General features: G+C 36.7%; 1 long non-coding RNA gene and 1 other non-coding gene across 2 annotated transcripts; one reads left to right on the top strand and one right to left on the bottom strand.

The window, feature by feature from the left end:
• Positions 1-2,342: 2,342 nt before the first annotated feature.
• On the top strand, positions 2,343-2,434 carry LOC117273444 (small nucleolar RNA snoR116). The gene has a single exon (XR_004503444.1). It is a non-coding gene; the product is annotated as a small nucleolar RNA snoR116 (small nucleolar RNA).
• A 1,358-nt stretch (positions 2,435-3,792) lies between these two features.
• LOC104120415 (uncharacterized) lies at positions 3,793-10,615 on the bottom strand. Its single transcript, XR_691651.4, has 2 exons — positions 10,351-10,615; positions 3,793-4,109 (listed from the first exon to the last, which is right to left on the bottom strand). It is a non-coding gene; the product is annotated as an uncharacterized lncRNA (long non-coding RNA).
• Positions 10,616-20,606: the final 9,991 nt, after the last annotated feature.

Consider the following 20,606-nt stretch of genomic DNA (forward strand, 5'->3'; position numbering starts at 1 on the left):
CTCGACTGCCATAACCCTACGAGTCCAAATATATGATTGATTTTCAAATCCGAGTTCAAATTGACTCTCAAATCACAAGTTTTTATTTTTCAAAACATAGTAAAACTTCCCAAAATTTTCCTTCAAATCTCATGATTTTTTTATGTTAAAATTCATCAATAATCATGTTATAATATCAAAATGGAGTCAAAAACACTTAACCAATAGCTTTGTGTGAAAATCCCCTCCTAAAATCGCCTCGCACCGAGTCTAGGGCTAAGAAATATGATAAAATGAGACTAAGTCCCGAAATCTCAACTTTTAACCCAGCTGCAGATATCGCATTTGCGACCTTCGCAAATGCGATATAGGGATCGCAAAAGTGAACCCGGTCAGCCCTAAGGAATGTCGCAAATGCAACACATTGTTGGCAAATGCGAACCCAGCAGGCATCACAAATGCGACAGAAAGATCGCAAATGTTGTTTGCTCCAGCCAAGTTCCCATTGCAAATACGAGGCTGGCTTCGCATTTGCGAAGCCTAACACCTTCAGCTCACCTTCACAATTTGCGACCTATCCATCACAAATGCGAACTGGTGCTCGCATTTGCGAAACCTGCAGCACTAGCCAAGAACTAGCAAATCTAAACATCAATTCAAATGGTCTGAAACACGTCTGAAACTCTCCCGAGCCCCCGGGGCTCCACACCAAATATCCACGCAAGTCTAAAAATATCATACGAACTCGCTCGCCATCTCAAAACACTAAAATAATATCTGAAACCACGAATCGAACACCAAAATATATAGAAATCACAATGAAACTAAAAAAACTCCTAATGTCACAAACAAGCGTTTGATTTATATCAAACCAACTCATAATGACACCAAACTTTGCACACAAGTTTCAAATGGCAAAACAAACCTAATTCATATTTTGAAATCTAAATTCAAACCCGATAGCCACAAAGTCAACTCATGATCAAATTTAAAAAATTTCTAAACCTTCAAATTGCCAACTTTCGGCAAAAAGAGCCAGTTCATCCTAAGAATCTCTGTAATCAATTACGGCATACTCCTAAGTCAAAAACCACCATGAGAACCTAGTGGAACCATCAAAATACCGTTCCGGGGTCGTTTTTATAAAAGTTAAACCTCGATTAGCATTTCCAACCTAAGTTTCCAAAGTAGGAACCAAGTGTTCCAAATCAATCCCAAACCTCCTCTAAACCAAATCAACCATCCATGCAAGTCACATAACCACAAATACACATACGGAAAGCTTCTAAAGGGGAAACATGGTTCAAATACACAAAACAACTGGGCGGGTCGTTACATTCTCCCCTTCTTAAACAAACATTCATCCTCGAACGAGTATAAAAACATACATGAAGTGCCAAAAGATAAGGATATCGGCTCCACATATCATGCTCGGTCTCCCAAGTCGCCTAATCGACCGGTTGACCTCTCCATTGGACCTTCACCAATGAAATATGGAGAACTTAGAGAGAGTTCAGTCACTTTCTCTTTTTCGTTCAAGACATCAGAAAAATGAACTCTTTTTCAAATCATCCGGGTCAAATACATTTATGGGATAAGTTAGATGTAGGATGAGTCAATCGGCTAGAGTGGGTCAAGTTTACGGAGATGGGTCATTTTAAGCTAGTTGGACATGCTGACTTCACTGTTGATATGGACAAATTATTAGAAGGGACGTTAGGGCTAGGGGTAATTCCGAATAGTTTGTTAGTATTAGGGATAAATTTGGGCGAAAAAGTATAACGGGGATAAATGTAAACTATATACCATAGTAGAGGTGCAAAGTCAGACATTTTCCCTTTTTGAAAAGTACTTTTAAGAAAATAGACTTAAAGGTAGTTTTTAAAAACTTGGCCAAATAATAATTATTGCTTAAAAATATTTTTTAAATTAATTAATAAAACATAAAATATTTTTTATAAAAGAAAAATACTTTTTCAAACACATCGATTTTAAAAACTTGGCGGAACATGCTATTATATTAATTGTACGAGGCATATCAGATTTTAGGGCTTATGGGTCGGTTCTATTGGGGCATTCTGGTAATTGGTAGATTAGGGTTTTGCAAAGGTTTGCTCTATATAAGCCCATTAGAAGGCGTCTCTTTAGTTCACAGTTAGGATTAGTCGCCTCCGTCAAAAGATCAACTCCAGCCTCCAGGTTTCACCTGCGCTTACTCTCAGTAGCACCTGTCTCATATGCAACTGAAATTTAGAGCCTTTCAAGATTTCTAATTTACTGCTCACTTTTTGTATTCATAATCTGGGATTCCTTCGCATTTCCCTGTTCTTTTCTTTTTTAAATCCCGAAATTTCAGACAGTTGAGGCAATGATGACCAAAAAATCATATACCATCAAACTATGAAAGCTTAATCAAAAGCTTGTTGATTCGTCGATATCATTACTATCTGAGCCTCTTTATTTATTTTAACAACTCGCGCATTTTTGTTGATCTGTTCTCTCATAATTGTTGATATTAATGATTTTGGTAATGAATCTAGAAAAAGGCAATAAATTAGAGTCTCTGATGCGCTTTGTCTAGCGTATACAGCGCTGTACGTTGCCAAGAATGAATTGGGGTGAAGATTCTGGCACGGGGATTTTTATATGTAGTCCTTGTGCATTCAGATGCCTCACATTATTTAATACTTCATCATGCCTCATATATATATATATATATATATATATATATATATATATATATATATTAAAGTTGTCCCTGGTTACATGATTTATAAGTAGTTCAAACTGATCTAAAAGATTTGCATTTGAAAATCAAACTGAGGCTTAGAAGTAGTTCAATGTTTGCTCCTTAATTTTAAGACTAGACAGTAAGCATAGAGAACGAGATTGGTTTCTTCTGAACTAATTTTGACATGAAATGTGAATCACATAATTTTCTTACTAAAAGCATGCATATGAATTAAATTGAAAAGTGATTTAAGATTTGATTTCATATATCCTTGATTTGACAAGGATGACTGGTTGGCGATAAGCCTATGTTTGAGAATGAAGATATGAGTTACTACATATCACTGGTTTTGATTAATCAGTCTACAAAAGGCAATAAATTAGAGTCTCTGATGCACTTTGTCAATAGTGTATACAGCGCTGTACGTTGCCAATAATGACTTGGGGAGAAGATTCTGGCACACGGACTTTTATATAGTCCTTGTGCATTCAGATGCCTCTACATTGTTGAATACTTTATTATTTCTGTTGAACTAGAAGGGAAATAAGGAAAAGAGGTGCAGACTAATGTATAAAGCCATTTGACTACTTTTAATTAAGACCCAATAATTCTTTAAAATTTGTTCATCTGTTTCTTTCATGACGTGTGCATACTACTTTATATTACTAATTTGAATATTGAGTCTATAAAAAGGCAATTAATTAGAGTCTCTGATGCGCTTTGTTAATAGCGTATTTAGCGCTGTACGTTGCCGATAATGAATTGTGGCGGAGATTGTGGCTCTAGGATTCTTGCATATAGTCCTAGTGCATTCAGATGCCTCTACATTTTTGTCTACTTCATTAGACTGAGTAATTTTTATTATGTATTTAAGTTAATGTACATTTCACATTTAATTTAACTGGTTAAAATAGATCATTTAGCATGTATTAAGGTTATTATGCAACTGTCCGTTTTACTGCTCTACATTAAAGTTTACACATGAATATTTGTGTTGGGATATTTCGTAAATTTTTGTATTGTAATTTAGGATTTCGATCATGAAAATTCCAGTCATGACTAATGAGTTTGATTCTCAGTAGTAAGTACTCAAATCACTTATTTCATGATGAAGCAGTTCATAGTTCCGTACCAAAGATACACGCACTCTACCGTTGGAGGGTTTTGACATACACAACACTACATAGCTTGGTAATCCTACAATTGTTTTCTATCTATGTGAAATCTCCAACTCTCCATGTGCAACGAAAAGAATTGTACAGGAAGTGAATCTGTGAAATATATCAAGAATGCTGTTCCTCTGTATTCTTGGTTAGAAGAGACATTTGCTTGTATCATTTGCCACGTCAAATACTCTGCACTCTTCAGTCCATATTGGACGACATCCCACAGGGTTTTACTGCAATAGCTTCTAGAATTTAAACTCAAATTTCAAAACCCAAACTCATAAGCAGAAACAACAATGTCGGACGATGCCTGTCATGCTTAAACTGTTGCAAAATTCGCCATTATAATCCAACAAATCAAAAGCACAAACAGGAAATGCCTCGTGTATAGATATTACATGAGCAAGAAAGGCTCTAACTACAATCTCTAAATTGAGGAAACAACCAATTCAGTAGAAAAAAATGAGTTGTAAAAAAGGGTTTACAAAACTAAGCGGTTGCAAATATAATCTGGTTTACAAGTTTGGAGTCGATTCACTAGGAATTAACCTACTAATCACAACTGCTAGTTTCGGAAGAATTCAAGTAATCAACTTTCAGAATCAAGTAATCAACTTTCAAAAATATTGAATAATGAATAATGAGTTGAGCCTGTAACTTTATTACTAACAAAGCAAATGTTGTAGACAAGAATAGAAAACATCTAGGGTTATGATTTCCTTTCGTCGAAATCCTCCCCACCATGTCTCTTATAACTTCGCTTATTCTCTATTGATTGTGAGCACTTTAGGTGTTGAAACTCTCGTCCGAGCAACTACAATAATATACTAGACATATTCTTTTGAATTATGCTAGCTAGCTTTAGTTTACACCCTCACTACTAAGTTCACACAAAGGTTTCGTTATTTCTAATTCATTTTTAAATCCTCTGTACTGATCTTTCATATATATTTAGTAGTGCACTTTAGGTGTTGTAACTCTCTTCCGAGCAACTACAATAATATACTAGATGTATTCTTTTGAACTATGCTAGCTAGCTTTAGTTTACACCCTCACTACTAAGTTCATACCAATGTTTCGTTATTTCTAATTCATTTTTAAATCCTCTGTATTGATCTCTCATATATATTTAGTAGTGATGTTGTTCAACAACTATCTAAAATATGTATCCTTTTTCAACTATCTAAATAGCATAGCCGATTGAGAGCCCTTCAATCAGCCACAATAATCATGTATTAAACGCAACAAAAATTCATCATCCAATAGGTTTTATCAACCCTAGAAATAGTTTAGCTACTCATAATTGTTTTTACAACTACAATATAAGAATTTATCACCAACAATAAAGCAATGTTGGAATCCGCGTCTGCCTTTGTGTGTCGCGCGCCCATGGAGCAAATACATCTTTTGAAATTCTTCCATTTCGCGAAGCGATCTGTGCCTTTGCTTCACTTCCTTTGCTGTTTTATGCTTTCACTTTTCTCCTTTTTTGTGTATGTTTTCGTGCCACGCACGAGAATATACGAGCTCCCAATCCTTCCATTTTTCTCCTTTTTGCAATAATTTAATATCTTTTGCTCCATTATCATTCAGGCTCACTCCTATAAATAGAACTGTCAAAACGGGCTAGCCCAATCCAACCCAAGCCTCGTGGGCTTTTAAATTTGGTGGACAAGGACGAGCCGACCCGCCATATAAATGGGCCTTAAAATGGTCAGCCCAACCCAGCCCTAAGAGGGTTGTCGGCTAGGTTCGGTCGGCCCTTCAATTTTTTTTTTTTAGAAAAAAAAATTTCTTTAAATTCTTAAATATTTTTTCGTGACGTAAAAAAAGCTTGATATTTGACAAGGAATCTTGTAATTGAAATGCAAATTCTCTATATCTCTAGCTCTTCTTTTTTAAAATTACATGAATATTTTCTTTATACTTTTCTTTCATTTTCCTCAGATTCAGGGATTGCTTCAATAAATTTATATGCTGAGTTTTTTTAATTTAGGATTAACATCATTTGCTAATTTCATCATTATAATCCATAAAAATTTTAAAATTCCTGAAATTTGCTTGTGGTCATTTTTTTTATGTATTTAAAATTGATCTTTTTCTATATTGAATAGCTGTTTAAATATTAATAATATATTAAAGTAATCCAAACTGATCATTGGCCACTTAAAGTAATATTTTCTTTTGAAAAAAGATTATTATTGGTCACCTAAAACTTTTAGAGTTTGTTAAAAATTAAGAAAAAGAAAAACTAATTGTCATATTACATGCATGTCAAAAATCTAAATTTTAGTTGATATGAAAGGGTAAATGAGCAATCTAGGGTTGGGGAATGAGGATTATAGTTAATAGTTTTTGTAGTTTTATTTTTTTAAATATTAAATATTTAATTATTTTTTGGCCCACGGGCCGGCCTAGGCTCATCCTCGGTCAACCCTCAAGGGCTAGCGGGCTGACTTGGGCCGGGCTTATAAGCATCAATTTTAAAAGGGCTCAAAGAAATTCTAGCCCAACCCTACTCAAGTAGCGAGCTGGGCTTGGCTGGCCTCATGGGCCAAGCCCATTTTGACGGCTCTACCTACAAATAAGAAATACGTAATGAGTATAGTTCACTTCAAATATCATATAATCTACCGCAACTCACACGACAAATGAGATGAAAATACATTCAAAATCATGCACTTTTGGCCATTTATCACATACATAAAGAGGTATTAGAAGCAACTTAACATATGACAAATAGTGAGAGAAGCAAGTTTGTTATTATTAACTAAACCAACCTTTTACCTGCACCCGATCCCCTTTACTCTTCAACCAAGTTACCCTTCTTTCTTTTTCGTCATTGACATTCTATCTACCCCTCTATCTCAAGGCCTTTCTCTGTACTTTTTATTACAGTAAGTAGTTCTCTTTGATTTTTTCCATAGCTAATTCTTATTGGTTTATTGTTTTGGCATCTTGCACTTGTTGGATGAAGCACATGATAGTGCTTTTATTTACTGGGTAAAAATGAAAAGACAATTCTTTATGCTTATCAAAAAATAAAAAATAGACAATTCTTTATCTGGACACACTTAGGTAAACAAATGTAATATGTTCTCTTCTTGAATGCACTCGATCAAGACCGGTAAAACAACAACAATTTTTTCATTCTGAGGTTTCTCTCTTTCCGATAGCCTATCACTTTTGATCTCCCTGAGATGTCTGTTATTCCCTATTTTAACCTTTTTCATTCTTTTTCTATATTTGTTGGTGGAGATTTCACAATTTCTGCATTCGTTGGTCTTTTAATTTAATATAAATTACAGTAAGTGTAATTGAAGTCCTTGGCATATTTTGAAAAAATTTCAGTTTGTTGTTTGCACTAAAAATGCTCTTCTACAAAAACCTTTGAAATCCATCTAGTGTTATACATCTAGTAAATAATTCAGACACGCAACATAAAACCCCTATGGATAGAACCAGTTAGAGGAGATAATATAATCTTTCATCCCTGTTAGTATGCCCATCAATTTGAAGCACTTGCAAGTTCAAGTCGCATCAGTGCATAGAATCTCAACTCTATTTTAATAATTCAGGAGCTTAGTGTAAGCACAATGAACCTTATTTTCCAAAGCAATTTTCGACAATTGCATTGGCTTAAAGTTACAAAGAATTCAAACAAGCAACCAAAAGAATACACCTTCTAACACCACTTAGTTCAGCCCAATCTCTGTTGTGCAAACTCCCAACACCCACAAATTCATAAAACCCCGTAAACATCGGCACCGCTATTGAGCACTCGCAGAGTACACATAAAACAAGGGAAAAAACTGAGCTCCAAGAAAAGTGTTACACATAGATAAAGCAAGATCTAGAACATTTTAGAGCAAGGTCGAAAGGGAAAGTGAAAACTTTTGTGTTGGTGGTTAAAGGCCTTACTACAGGAATTCAAAAAATAAATAGAAGACAGACAGATTGAACTCGCCGGGAGCTAGAAACAAAGAGCCCTAATCCCCATCATCTATTGCTGACATAGCCCATTTAACGGACAAATCAGAAGTAATGAGCAAGGAGCTTCTGAGGAAGAGCAGACAACGACGATGATCGAGAGAAGAAGAGAGAGAGAGACAACGAAGGGAATAGAGAGAGATCCGGAAGGAACAATGGAGAAAATGAGAGAAGACCTCAAACGTGGCAAATCAGTTCCCGATTAAAAGACACGCCAAATCACAATAGGCAATTAGCGAAAAAGACTAAAATGCCTACAGTTTTGAATTTTTTTGCCATGAAGCACACATGTCGAAACCTTCTCATAGAGAATGCATAGAATCCTACAGAAAACGTGACTTCACTTAAGATAACTGCAGAAACCATTGGACCAAAAATGAACCCAATTTAGAAGAGATTAAGATAGTAGCTTAAAACTCTCTAATATCACTTTATAGTTTGTTGTTTCAAACAAATTATAGCATTTCACCAAAGAGCTATTTTAGTTTTCTGGCAGATTAGTTAGAAAAAATACAAATTCAAATGGTTATATCAGACTTCATAAATGCATGCAAGTGCAAAAGATAAAAACTCATGGGAAGTGTTCAACCACTATTTACCTCAGTGGTTGGAAGTAAACAATCAACTATCAACAAACAAACCACGACACTCCATTATCAAGCTAATCTGTTAACTCCTCTAGTCAGAAACGGACTAAAAAAGTTAGGAATAGAAATGAGTCTTACCTCACAAAGAGGAATGCTAGCAGATTTATGATATAGCATCCCATTCCTACAGATGTCCCTCTAATTTTTTTTCCCTTTTAGTAGCATAAAGCCCAACCAAGTCATAGACATCCTAATTTTAAAGCACGTTATGCACCATTAAACAACAACCTGTTAGCTAGGAAAAATATGAAGTGGGATAAGAAAGATTACAACACTGCATAAATACATGAAATGGATATAAAGACACAGCATACTTGATATTGATTTCTGGAAATACGAAACTCTTTTGGCATATTTTTCCTTCCATAGTAGTTTCTACTATATCCACGTGAATGTGGCAATAAGCCAATAACTCTTCAGCTAAAATCTGCTTCTCTCTATGGAAGCAACCTTGTCAATAATACACCATATAATGGTTCTAAGAGTATGGACTCTCTCAAATAGAACATATTACATGAACGACTATACCATAATATAAAATCACATACTAATACATAAATCATAAGTTTAAGTGGTCCAAATGGACATATGGCCTTATGCATTCATACAAATAAACACAAAATATTCTGCAACATATCTTATAAATTCGTTGTGTTCTTTCATGATTTTTCCAAAATGAACCAAATGTTTCTTTGTTCGTCTGGTTCAAGTAAGGCCATTCACTACATTATGACATAAATGTAGGAAATTTGATAACTTAAACATTTTAGAAACAGGACGCTTTCAGTTTTTTTTCTCCTCCAAACAGTAGTTCTTTTTACTCTTCCAACTTCCCCATAAAGCAACAGGGGATAAAAAGCAATTCCACACTGAAACTTTTTACTATTACTATACGAAATTGAAGAATTCTAACCATCATGACGTTATGGCTGAAATGAGTGTATAAAGAGGCATAAACCAGTAGACATAAGGAAAAATCATAAAACCCCAAGTCGAAAAAAGAAATTCAAAAGCAACTTTACCAACAATCGTTACTTCTATACCAATAGTTCATTAACAATCTAAACAACGATTTTTCAGTAAATATCGACAAAATAGAAAAGAAACGTGTAGAAAGGCTTAACAGAAGTAGGTATAATAAACAAAGTAGTAATGAAGAGAGGTTATTGTATGACATATAAGTGTAACAAAAGGATAATTCATACATAAAATATCAAAACTTACTCATAATAATGAAAAACCGATTTTCTATATATACCCATTAGGAGACGGGAAAAGCAACACTGAACTGCAAGTATATAGACACACAAGCAACGAATCAACGACATGGATTTATAGACACTCATTTGCCACACATCTAAGTTTTTCTTCATTAATACCGTTCGCTCAAGTCGAGAGCAGATATTTTGTAGAAACAGACAAACTACCAAAGGTTGTGTTGAAAGTGTGTATACTTTAATTCTTGTTACTTACGCTATGAAACCAACATACGTGAGAGGAAACAAATAAAAACTACCGCAACCAAATCTATACTGAGAAAATCATTTGTATTAAGAAATTGCAACCAAATCTAAGTATAGAATCTATCGTCTAATTTCTGAAGTTTATAGAGCTACATCGAGTTTTAAAATTGGAATTTGGATATTTGGAATTTTCTAATGAAATTGGAGTAACACAGTCAACCAAGAGATTCCGACCAAGTTAAATCTGCCGAATCAACAGAGATACATGCATTCCACGATCAGAATTAAACAAAGGGGAGGGCAACACTTGAGATGGAAAAAAAGGAAGAAGAGACGCAGAACATGAAGGAAACAAAGAGATAGAGAAAATTTACCTTTGTTTCTGGTGAAGGGCTCCATGTTGTCTCTCCTTTCTGCCCTATACACTTCTCCTTCATGCCAAAAATCATCATAGCTAACAGTGAACTGGGAAAAGTACCTTTGAGAAGACCGGAGAGAACTCATGGGAAAAGGATCGAAAGAAGAGGAAGAGCTACACAATTAAGCAGTGGCTGTAGGAACAGAAGCCACGTATCTCCTGATAGCTCAAATGACTAACTTACCCGTGATTTTAAATTTATTGCCACTAAGCTCACATGTTGAAACTGGTAGCTCTTCTGTTATTTATTATTTATTATTATATATAGAAAAAGAAAAGGCATCCGTGTTTGCTCATATATTCAAAGATCACTATTGCCAGAAACACAATTGAAGAGTCAAATATATCTTGTAATTTTTAAAAACTACAATTGAACTTTACACGATTAACTAGTCAGTCCATTTCGATAGATTTTTAGCGACATATTAGAAGAGTCAAATATAACTCGTAATTTTTCTTAGTGGAACATTTTAGAATCGCATTTTTTGCGTGATTTCTGAAAAAATAAAATAAAAAGTAAAAGCTTTATTTATTAGTGGTTTTAATGGAATGAACTTACATGAACTGTGATTAACCAGGCAGTTCACTGCTATAGATGTTTAGTGACATAGCTTAGAAGAAGTTCAATATCCAATACCAATAATTCATGACAACACATGATATAATGATGACATCAAAAGAAAATAACTTATGAAATATCATGTTCAACTCGTTCACAAATGCGAAAAATTAGACATGCTTTTCATATATAACAGTCAAAGCCCAAATTTTACCACCGAAATCAGTAAAATATGAATTTATCAAGAAAACTGTGATGGCTAACTTTCAACAACAGGTAAGATATTTTATTTATCATCTAGCATGAGGAAAATACATCTCTATACCTACATGTCAAATGTACATGTCAAGTCAATAATATCACAGCGAAGCCATCAAGTATACTCACACTCAGCACGCTCACTGTGCATGACACAAATGCCCATCACCATCACATACACAACCACGCTCACGGTGCATGGCACAAATGCCCCTCACCATCACACATACAACCACACTCAGTACAGTACGGGTGCCTGGCACACATGCACCTCACCAAAGCACATATATAACAATATAATGTGCTTGTGCTCACTGTGAATACCAGACTCCGGAGGGGCAGATCCTTGCCCAAGCGCTGATCAATATAAGCCAATAATCAATATAATCACTGCGGCGTGCAATCCGATCCAAATATCAATCCGTTGTGGCGTGCAACCCGATCTAAATATCAATTCGTTGCGGCGTGTAACCCGATCCAAATATTAATTACAATTCGGATCTATAGTCCACATCGGTCATCAACCGCTCAAGTATCTATATGCCAACATCTCACAGAAACATAATCCAATATACCATACAGAATATCACAATGTGCTAGAAATTCAGCCAAAAACTCGGGTCACGTACAAGGACACCAATAACATATCAAAAGTACACAGAGACAGAATTATAACACGCAGATATAATTATCATGACTGACAAATGACTACGGCTAAGACAAATAGCTCAACATAGCAAAATAGCCCTATCATGTCTTACTCAATTAATCAGATAGCCTAAACATGATTTCTAACATGAATACTAACTCACGTAGTTATACAAATGGAGAAAACATGATATCAAAGAAGCATGAAAGCAAAACACAGCATATAGTAGCCTATGAACTACCCATATAATGAGATATTATGGTGCACGCATATACGCTCGTCACCTCGCATATATGCCACTCCCATCATATAAGAAATAATATATCCAATGGGAAATTACTCTCAGATCCAAGGTTAGATAAGTTACTTACCTCAAACAAACCAAGTTCATACTCTAAAAATGCCCTCCCACGCGAATCGACCTCCGAACGGCTCGAAACTAGCCAAAAGCAACTCAAAAATATCAAATAATGCCATAGGATCAAACCCAAACGATAAAGGTCGAATCTTTAATCAAATACTTAAAGTCAACCCGATCTTGCACCTCGGAACCCAAGAAAACTCATAAATTCTAACAACTCATTCGAATACGAGCCCAACCATACTAGTTTCATCCAAATCGGACTCCGAATCGATGTTCAAAATTCAATTTTTCACTTTAGAAAAGTTTTGACCAAAAAACCCCAATATTTCTTTTAGATTCATCAATCAAATACCAAAATCGAAGATAGAATCATGAATAGTAATCCAAACCGTGTCAAGGACATTTACCCTAATCTAAGCGGTGAAAATGTCCTCCAACATCTCTCAAATCCGAGCTCCCAAACTCAAAAAAATAATAAAACAACCAAAACCCTCGAAATAGAGTACTTAAACAATTCTGCCAAGTTAAACACATCATGATCGCGGAAAAGCCTTCGCGATCGTGTAGAAGGAAACAACACTGCTCCGAAATAAGACTTCGCGTTCGTGGCACTGCCCTCACGAACGCATTGAACAACGCTTGCCAAGCCTGCACAACATCGTGATCGCGGCATCCAGACGAAACCATGAAGCACTAATTGCCCAACCATCGCGAACGCTACCTAGCTCCGCGAACGCGATGCGCTAGCCACTGAACCTCCATAAACACTGCCCTCCTCTCGCGAATACGTAGAGTAAAAACACCTGGCTCAAATATACACATTGCGATCGCGGCCATACCTTTGCAATCACGAAGAACACCTGAATCATCAGAAACTAACAAAAAACCAGCAATGCTATCATCATCCAACATGGTCCGAAACTGTCCCGAGCCCCTCGGGACCCCGTTCGAACATATCAATAAGTCCCAAAATATATCACGAACCTACTAGAGGCCTTAAATCACACATAATAACTTTAAAACATGAATTGCACCTCAAATCAAGCTTAATGAACTATTTCAAATTCCAAACTTACGCCGAACACGCCTAAACAACTCAGAATTACCTCAAGTTTTGTACACAAGTTGCAAATGACATAACAAACTATTCTAACTCTCAGAACAACAATCTGAACCCGATAACATTGAAGTCAACTACAGTTCAAACCTATGAACTTTCCAAACCTCCAAATTATCAACTTTTGTCAAATAGAGCCGAAATCTTATAGAAATATCTAAATACGAATTCGGGCATACTCCCAAGTCCAAAATCACCATCCGGACCTAGTGGAACCATCAAAACTCTGATCCAAGGTCAAATATATAAAGATCAAAATTGGTCAACTCTTCCAACTTAAAGCTTCTAAATTGAGAATCATTCTTCCAAATCAATACCGAACCACACAAAAATCAAAATCGACCATACACCTAATTCATAACATATCATATGAAACTACTCAAGACCTCAAACCATCGAACAGAAATTTTAATGCTCAAAACGACCGATTGGGTCGTTATACATAATCAGAATAGTCAATATTTTAACTAAAGTTGATATTCTAGAATTACAAGTTACTCCCCCATCCCAATTTATGTGGCGATATTTGACTCAATACGGAGTTTAAGAAAAAAAAAACTTTTAAAACTTGTGGCCTAAACAAGTTATATATATTTGTGTGGCTATAAATCATCTCATTTAGAGAAAAAAGTTAGTTTAAAGGTAAATTATTTACCGAAGTATTTAACTATAAAATACTAGTTTAGGAGACTTACCGGTTTTCTCATAGCGGAAGCGGATCTGCAGCAACAATGGCTTGTATCATCGATCATCAAGAATCCTCATCAGACGGATGAACTGCCTTGTTTCCACATCCTAGATATCCTTCTTCGATGGCTATACTCAATACATCTTCCCAAAACTGGGTAGTACATAATCATGATCTCTAACTAAGTACATACAATATATTCAAAATATGATACTGTTCGAATGTAAAATCAACAGTATCAACATAAAGGGTGAGACTCCAAGAAATGTGACAACATGCAGCTTTATCTTGAATCCTCACGAATCATGCAAACTTTCACTCTCAAGATCCACTGCCTCTAACACCTGGATCTGCACAAAAATATACAGAAGTCTAGTATGAGAACACCATTGTAACGACCTGGATGGTCATTTCGAGAGTTGTAGCCCCGTTCCCTTATTTACTATTTCATTTATGATTTATAGCTATTATATGACTTATCGGGTTAGTTGGTTTGGGCCCAGAGTGAATTCAGTGTGAAATGAGATACTTAGTCTCTTAAATGGAAAACTTAAGTTGAAAAAGTCGACCGGATGTTGATCTATGTGTAAATGACCCCTGATTTGAATTCTGATGATTCCAGTAGCTCCATATGGTGATTTTGGACTTAGGAGCGTATCCGAAAAATTATTTGGAGGTTCGTAGTGGATTAGGCTCGGATTTTAGAGATTTTGAGAGGGCTTTTCAAGTGTAATTCTTGAGGTAAGTTCCTTGTCTTCATTTTTCTTCAATAATTATGTTTACCCACCGATTTCCCACCTAGATGGTTTGTTTTTGAGGTGTAAATTAGGGATTTGAGGCTAGGGATTTGGAGAGTTGGTTTTGAGGATTTGAATGACCAATTGGTGTCGGATTTTGATGAATTTGGTATGGTTTGCCTCGTGAGTGAATGAGCTTTCGGATTTTGTAACTTTTGTCGGATTTCGAGACATGGGGCCGGGGACTGGATTTGGGCCGATTTCAGACTTTGGCTATAATTTCGTATTTTTCTTGTGGAATTAATTACTTTAGCCTATATTGATTTTATTGAACTGCTTGTGGCTAGATTCGGGACGTTTGGAGACGGATTTGAGAGGCAAGGGCATTTTGGAGTAGACTTTAACCCGAATTGAGGTAAGTAACACTTTCAAACATGGTTCTGAGGGTTTGAAACCCCGAATTATGTGTTATGTGATTGGTATTGAGGTGACGCACATGCCAAGTGACAGGCGTGCAGGCGTGCACCATGAGAATTGTGACATGGTTGACTCCATGATACAGTATAGTGGTTTTATCTTGTTGATACCCATGTATTCTTCATGTGATAAAGTAATTGAGCTGTCACTCATGCTAGATATCATGTTTAGGCTTTATGCCGGTACTGTTTGGACCCATAGTGGTCGTTTCTTGTAGTTGTCTTACTGATTTCATTGATATTTCATACTCAGTCATATTCATTCATTTCATATCTCATCTCAGTCTCTGTTGTTATTTATTGATGCATCATATCATTATTTTCGGGCTAGTATCATGACATTGTGAGCCCGTGAGAGAGAGACTGGAGAGATTGATGACTGAGTGAGGCCGAGTGCCTGGTTATGAGTGACATTTATGGGATGGGATTGCACGCCGCAGTGGTTATACCGATTTATGATAGCGATTGGGCTGAAGGAGCCCCTCCGGAGTCTGCACACACCCCCAGTGAGCGCGATTGATATTATATGGAGATGGATCTTCTCCACAGGGCTGGATTAGCCTTCCTCGGTACTGGGTGACTTATAGTCAGTGATGTATATGTTCTGGGATGGATCTTCCCTGGGCCGTATGGGCAATATATACAGTACCGAGTGATTGATTATTTGAGAGTGTGAACCTGGAGATGGATCTTCTCCACGGGGCTGGATTGGCCTTCCTCGGTACTGGGTGACTTATAGTCAGTGATGTATATGTTCCAGGATGGATCTTCCCTGGGCCGTATGGGCCATATACAGTACCGAACGGTTGAGTATTCGAGAGTGTGAGCACATGAGGCTGTCAGCATGGTGCATCACATACAGCATTGCATTGGCATGGTAGAGGTTGAGGAGTTATAATTTTTTTCATATCATTCAGATTGATCCATTTTACTGTTTTAAGATATCTACCGAACTTGAAAGCATATCTACATTTTTGCACTGTTATTTTCTGTATTGAAATATGCCGGTTGAGTTCGTCACTACTTTCAGCCCACAGTTTGAGTTTGTTACTTACTGAGTTGGTTGTACTCACGCTACACCCTGCGCCTCGTGTGCAGATCCAGGTATTTCTGGTTACAGCGGCTGCTGATTGAGGAGATAGGATCTCGGAGACTATCGAGGTAGCTGCATGGCGTTCGCAGGCCTTGACTCTCCTTCATTATCTTTATCTGTACTTCAGTTATTACTCCTTAGACATTGTAGTAGATCGTATTCTGACACAGATGCACATGTACTCAGTGACACCCCAGTTTTGGGAAGGATTATATCGTATTTTGGATATTTCTATTTTCAAAAGGCTTTTTTCCCTTGATTATTAAATTGCTTCCACCTATATTTTAAAGTTTTTACTGTGTTGAGATAGTTGAGTAGTGGCTTGCCTAGGTCCATGATAGGAGCCATCACGACGGTTGATTTTTGGGTAGTGACAACCATGGTCGGTAACTAGTAAGTATCAAGACTAACCTCGGTGAAGTCGTGATGAGGTTCAAGTCATGTGATACTCACTAATCAAATCACATGTGCAATATATCAATGACCGGCAACAGAATGTATAACAAAAAGAAATGACAAGAATCTCTAAGAACAAATGCTAATAACTCAATGCAAGTAAAGATTTAGCTTTAACAACGAGTCATCAAATAGAGACACAAATATATGGAACCTTGTGCCCATATTTCTATCACAATAACAATATCCACCCTTATCCCTCTACCCTGATACAATAACAATATTCAACCGTATCACTCCACCCTAACACCATTACAATATCCTACCCTATCACTCCGCCCTGACATAATAATAATATCCTACCATATCGCTCCACCCTGACACAATAACTATCATAATCGCACGACAAATACCTCGTACCAACACCTAACAATCGGCCTCTGCCCCAGCTCCTAGCAACACCGGCCCTGGGGGCAACATCATCAGTAACTGCAGCTCGTGTCCTCACTATCTGTGACGGAATTGAAAGACAAAGGCTCAAACTCCAAAATCAATAAATTTGCATGATAAGAAATGAAAGAAGTGGAATTTCCTAATAGTTCCATAGCCTCTCAAAGATAAGTGCAGACATTTCTGTACCGATTCACAAAACTCTACTAAATTTGCTTATGACTAGTAGAACCTATGAACCTAGAGCTCTGATACCAACTTGTCACGACCCAAAATTCCACCGTGAAGGTCGTGATTGCACCTAGTATCTAAGACTAGGTAATCCTATCACATCATGATGCCAATCAGAATCTAACAACTTTAGAATTTAATAAAAGCTGCAAAATATAATAAAAACTGCCAAACATGAATACAATGAGTAATTTTCCAAAACCCGATAAAACTAAGTCATAAGCTCTATATGGAGTGTACATGAAATCTCAAAAATACATCACTATTTGGAAGACATAAACACTAGAAAAAGAAATAGAATGGGGACTCCGGGGCCTGCAAACGGAACAACAGGTATAGCTTGAAGTCTCCAATAGCTCGGCACCACTCTCTAACAATTTGCGCTATATGAGGTACCTAGATCTGCACAAAGAATATGCAGAAGAATAGTATGAATACACCACAGACGATACCCGGTAAGTATCAAGACTAACCCCAGTGGAGTAGTGACAAGGATCAAGTAAAGCACTTATTAGTCAAATAATCTGTACAAAATATCAAATACTGGAAGCATGAAGAATAACGGAAGGCAACAACTGTAATCTCATCAGAACAAGTGATAATAATTTAATGCAAGTAAAGGATCAGTTTTGACAACGAGTCATCAAATAGAATTTCACACATATGGCACCGCGTACCCACGTTTTCAATCACCCTCGCACGACAAAGACCTCGTGCCACAACATAGTCACACCCCGCATAACAAAGACCTCGTGGCATAATATAAGTCACACTTGCACGACAAAGATATCGTGCCACAATATAAGTCACACCCCGTACGACAAAGGCCTCATTCCACAATATAAGCCATACTTGCACGACAAATACCCCATGCCATAATATAAGTCACACTTGCATGGCAAAGACCTCATGCCACAATATAAGACACACTTGCACGACAAAGACCTCGTGCCACATTATAATCCGATTTCGTATCAATTGTCAAATAACACGTTCGAGAGAAATTTCAAGAATCAATATAGTAAAGCATGATAACAAATTTATTTTTACTTCAATCCGTTATGCTACCAACAACTCGTACCGAATATGTGATGACAACTCCACGTAGGTAATCCATCTTGGCAATCAAATCATCAAGTAATAATAGAGGCACAGTTTAGCATGTTAGGAACAATGCATGTAAAAATGCATGATACACATAAAGAAGTCATAAGCACAAACAAGAATGCCCCTTTGCACTTCCACACAAACATCATCAGCAAAACGGCCCCAGACTGTCACTTATCATCCCCACAATGTCACCTTTATCTCACCGCGTGCGCAACAATAAAGTAAATACCCGCCTTGTCTTGTACACGTATTAACAAATCATCCCATCTTGTCTCGCCATATATGCAAACTTGATATATAACCGCCTTGTCTCTCCACATGTGCAATATCAATAATAACAATAGAACGACAGAAACCTAGTGCCAACACCTGAATAATCCGCCCAACAAGTCCACATGTGCCATAAATATAATGACACAACATGCCAATATAGTGCACAAAGATAATTCAATAAGAAAATGAGGATGTGTGTTCAATATATAAGCATGAAAGCTAACTCAAATTAGCAACAATCTCACAAATGCCAAACTTGGCTAATTAAGGAATTACAATCTTAAAACATGATCTCTAGCATGGAACATAAACTCAGGTAAACAACCAAAGTAAAAGCACGTAGTGCACAAATCTCTCAATCAAAACAAGGCAATAAGAGCAACCTCGGGTCAAATTTGATCATAAATCACACATATGACCTACACACTCGTCATCTCGTGTACACGTTATTCACACATATCACAAATAAGCAATTAAGCCAAAATCCTAAGGGGTAATTCCCTCACATAAAGTTAGGCAAGATATTTATCTCAATAAGCCCAATCAATACTCTAAAAATGCTTTTCCTTTAAAAATTCACCTCTGCTCGGCTCAAATCTAACCAAAAAGGATTTAATAATATCAAACAATGCTATGAAATTCAATTTCAATTAATAAAGTTAAAATCTTTACACATTTCTCAAAAAGTCAACAAAAGTCAACCCTAGATCGCCTGGTCAAAGCCCGAGTTTAAGAATAAATATCGACTACCCATAACCCCATGAGTCCATATATGTGCTTTGTTTATAAATCCGAGTCCAATTCGACTCTCAAATCTCAATTTTTTGTTTCAAAACATAGTCAAAAATCCCCAAAATTTCTCTTAAAATCTCATGGATTAAATGTTAAAATTCATAAATAATCATGTTATAATATCAAAGTTGAGTCAAAATCACTTACCTATAGCTTTGTATGAAAATCATCTCCACCGAGTTTAGGGCTCTAAATGTGATGAAATGAGACTAAGTCCCGAAATTCCATCCTTAAAACCACCTGCAGATGTTGTATATTTGTGACCAGAGGTTCGCAAATGCGACCCATGTATCGCAAATGCAAACCAGGACTGCCCATCAGATGTCGCAAATGCGACAACATACATCGCAAATGCGATGCCCCATGCGGATCACCAATGTCGCAAATGCGATAGGGCATTCGCAATTGCGAAGCCCAAGCTGCCAGACTCCCTTCGCAAAAGCGAGCATACTAGTCTGCCCCCCGACAACCCACTATCACAAATGCGAAATGAACAACGCAATTGTGGCAATCGCATATTCAAGAAGACCTTCGCAAATGCGAGGTCTGCAGCACCAACAACACCTGAAACAAGTCCAAAACATCCCGAAACACGTCCGAAACTCACCTGAGCGCTTGGGGCTCCACATCAAACATCCAAGCAAGTCTAGAAACATTACATGAACTCGCTCGCTAGCTCAAAATACCAAAATTACATCCGAATCCATGAATCGAACACCAAAATGCATAAAAATCACAAAGAACTCAAAAACTTCTAAAATCACAACCAAGCATCCGATTCCTACCAAACCAACTCGGAACGACGCCAAACTTTGTAAACAAGTCACAAATGATAAAACAGACCTATTCCAAGCCTAGAAACCAAAATCCGAACCCAATGGCCATAAAGTCAACCCGTGGTCAAACTTAAAAAATTTCTAAACCTTCAAATTGCCAACTTTCGGTAAAAAGAGTCAAATCAACCTAGGAACCTCCGAATCCAATTATGGGTATACACATAAGTCTAAAATCACCACACA

Source organism: Nicotiana tomentosiformis, chromosome 12 (genome assembly GCF_000390325.3).
Source record: "Nicotiana tomentosiformis chromosome 12, ASM39032v3, whole genome shotgun sequence".
In the NCBI taxonomy this organism is placed as follows: domain Eukaryota; kingdom Viridiplantae; phylum Streptophyta; class Magnoliopsida; order Solanales; family Solanaceae; genus Nicotiana; species Nicotiana tomentosiformis.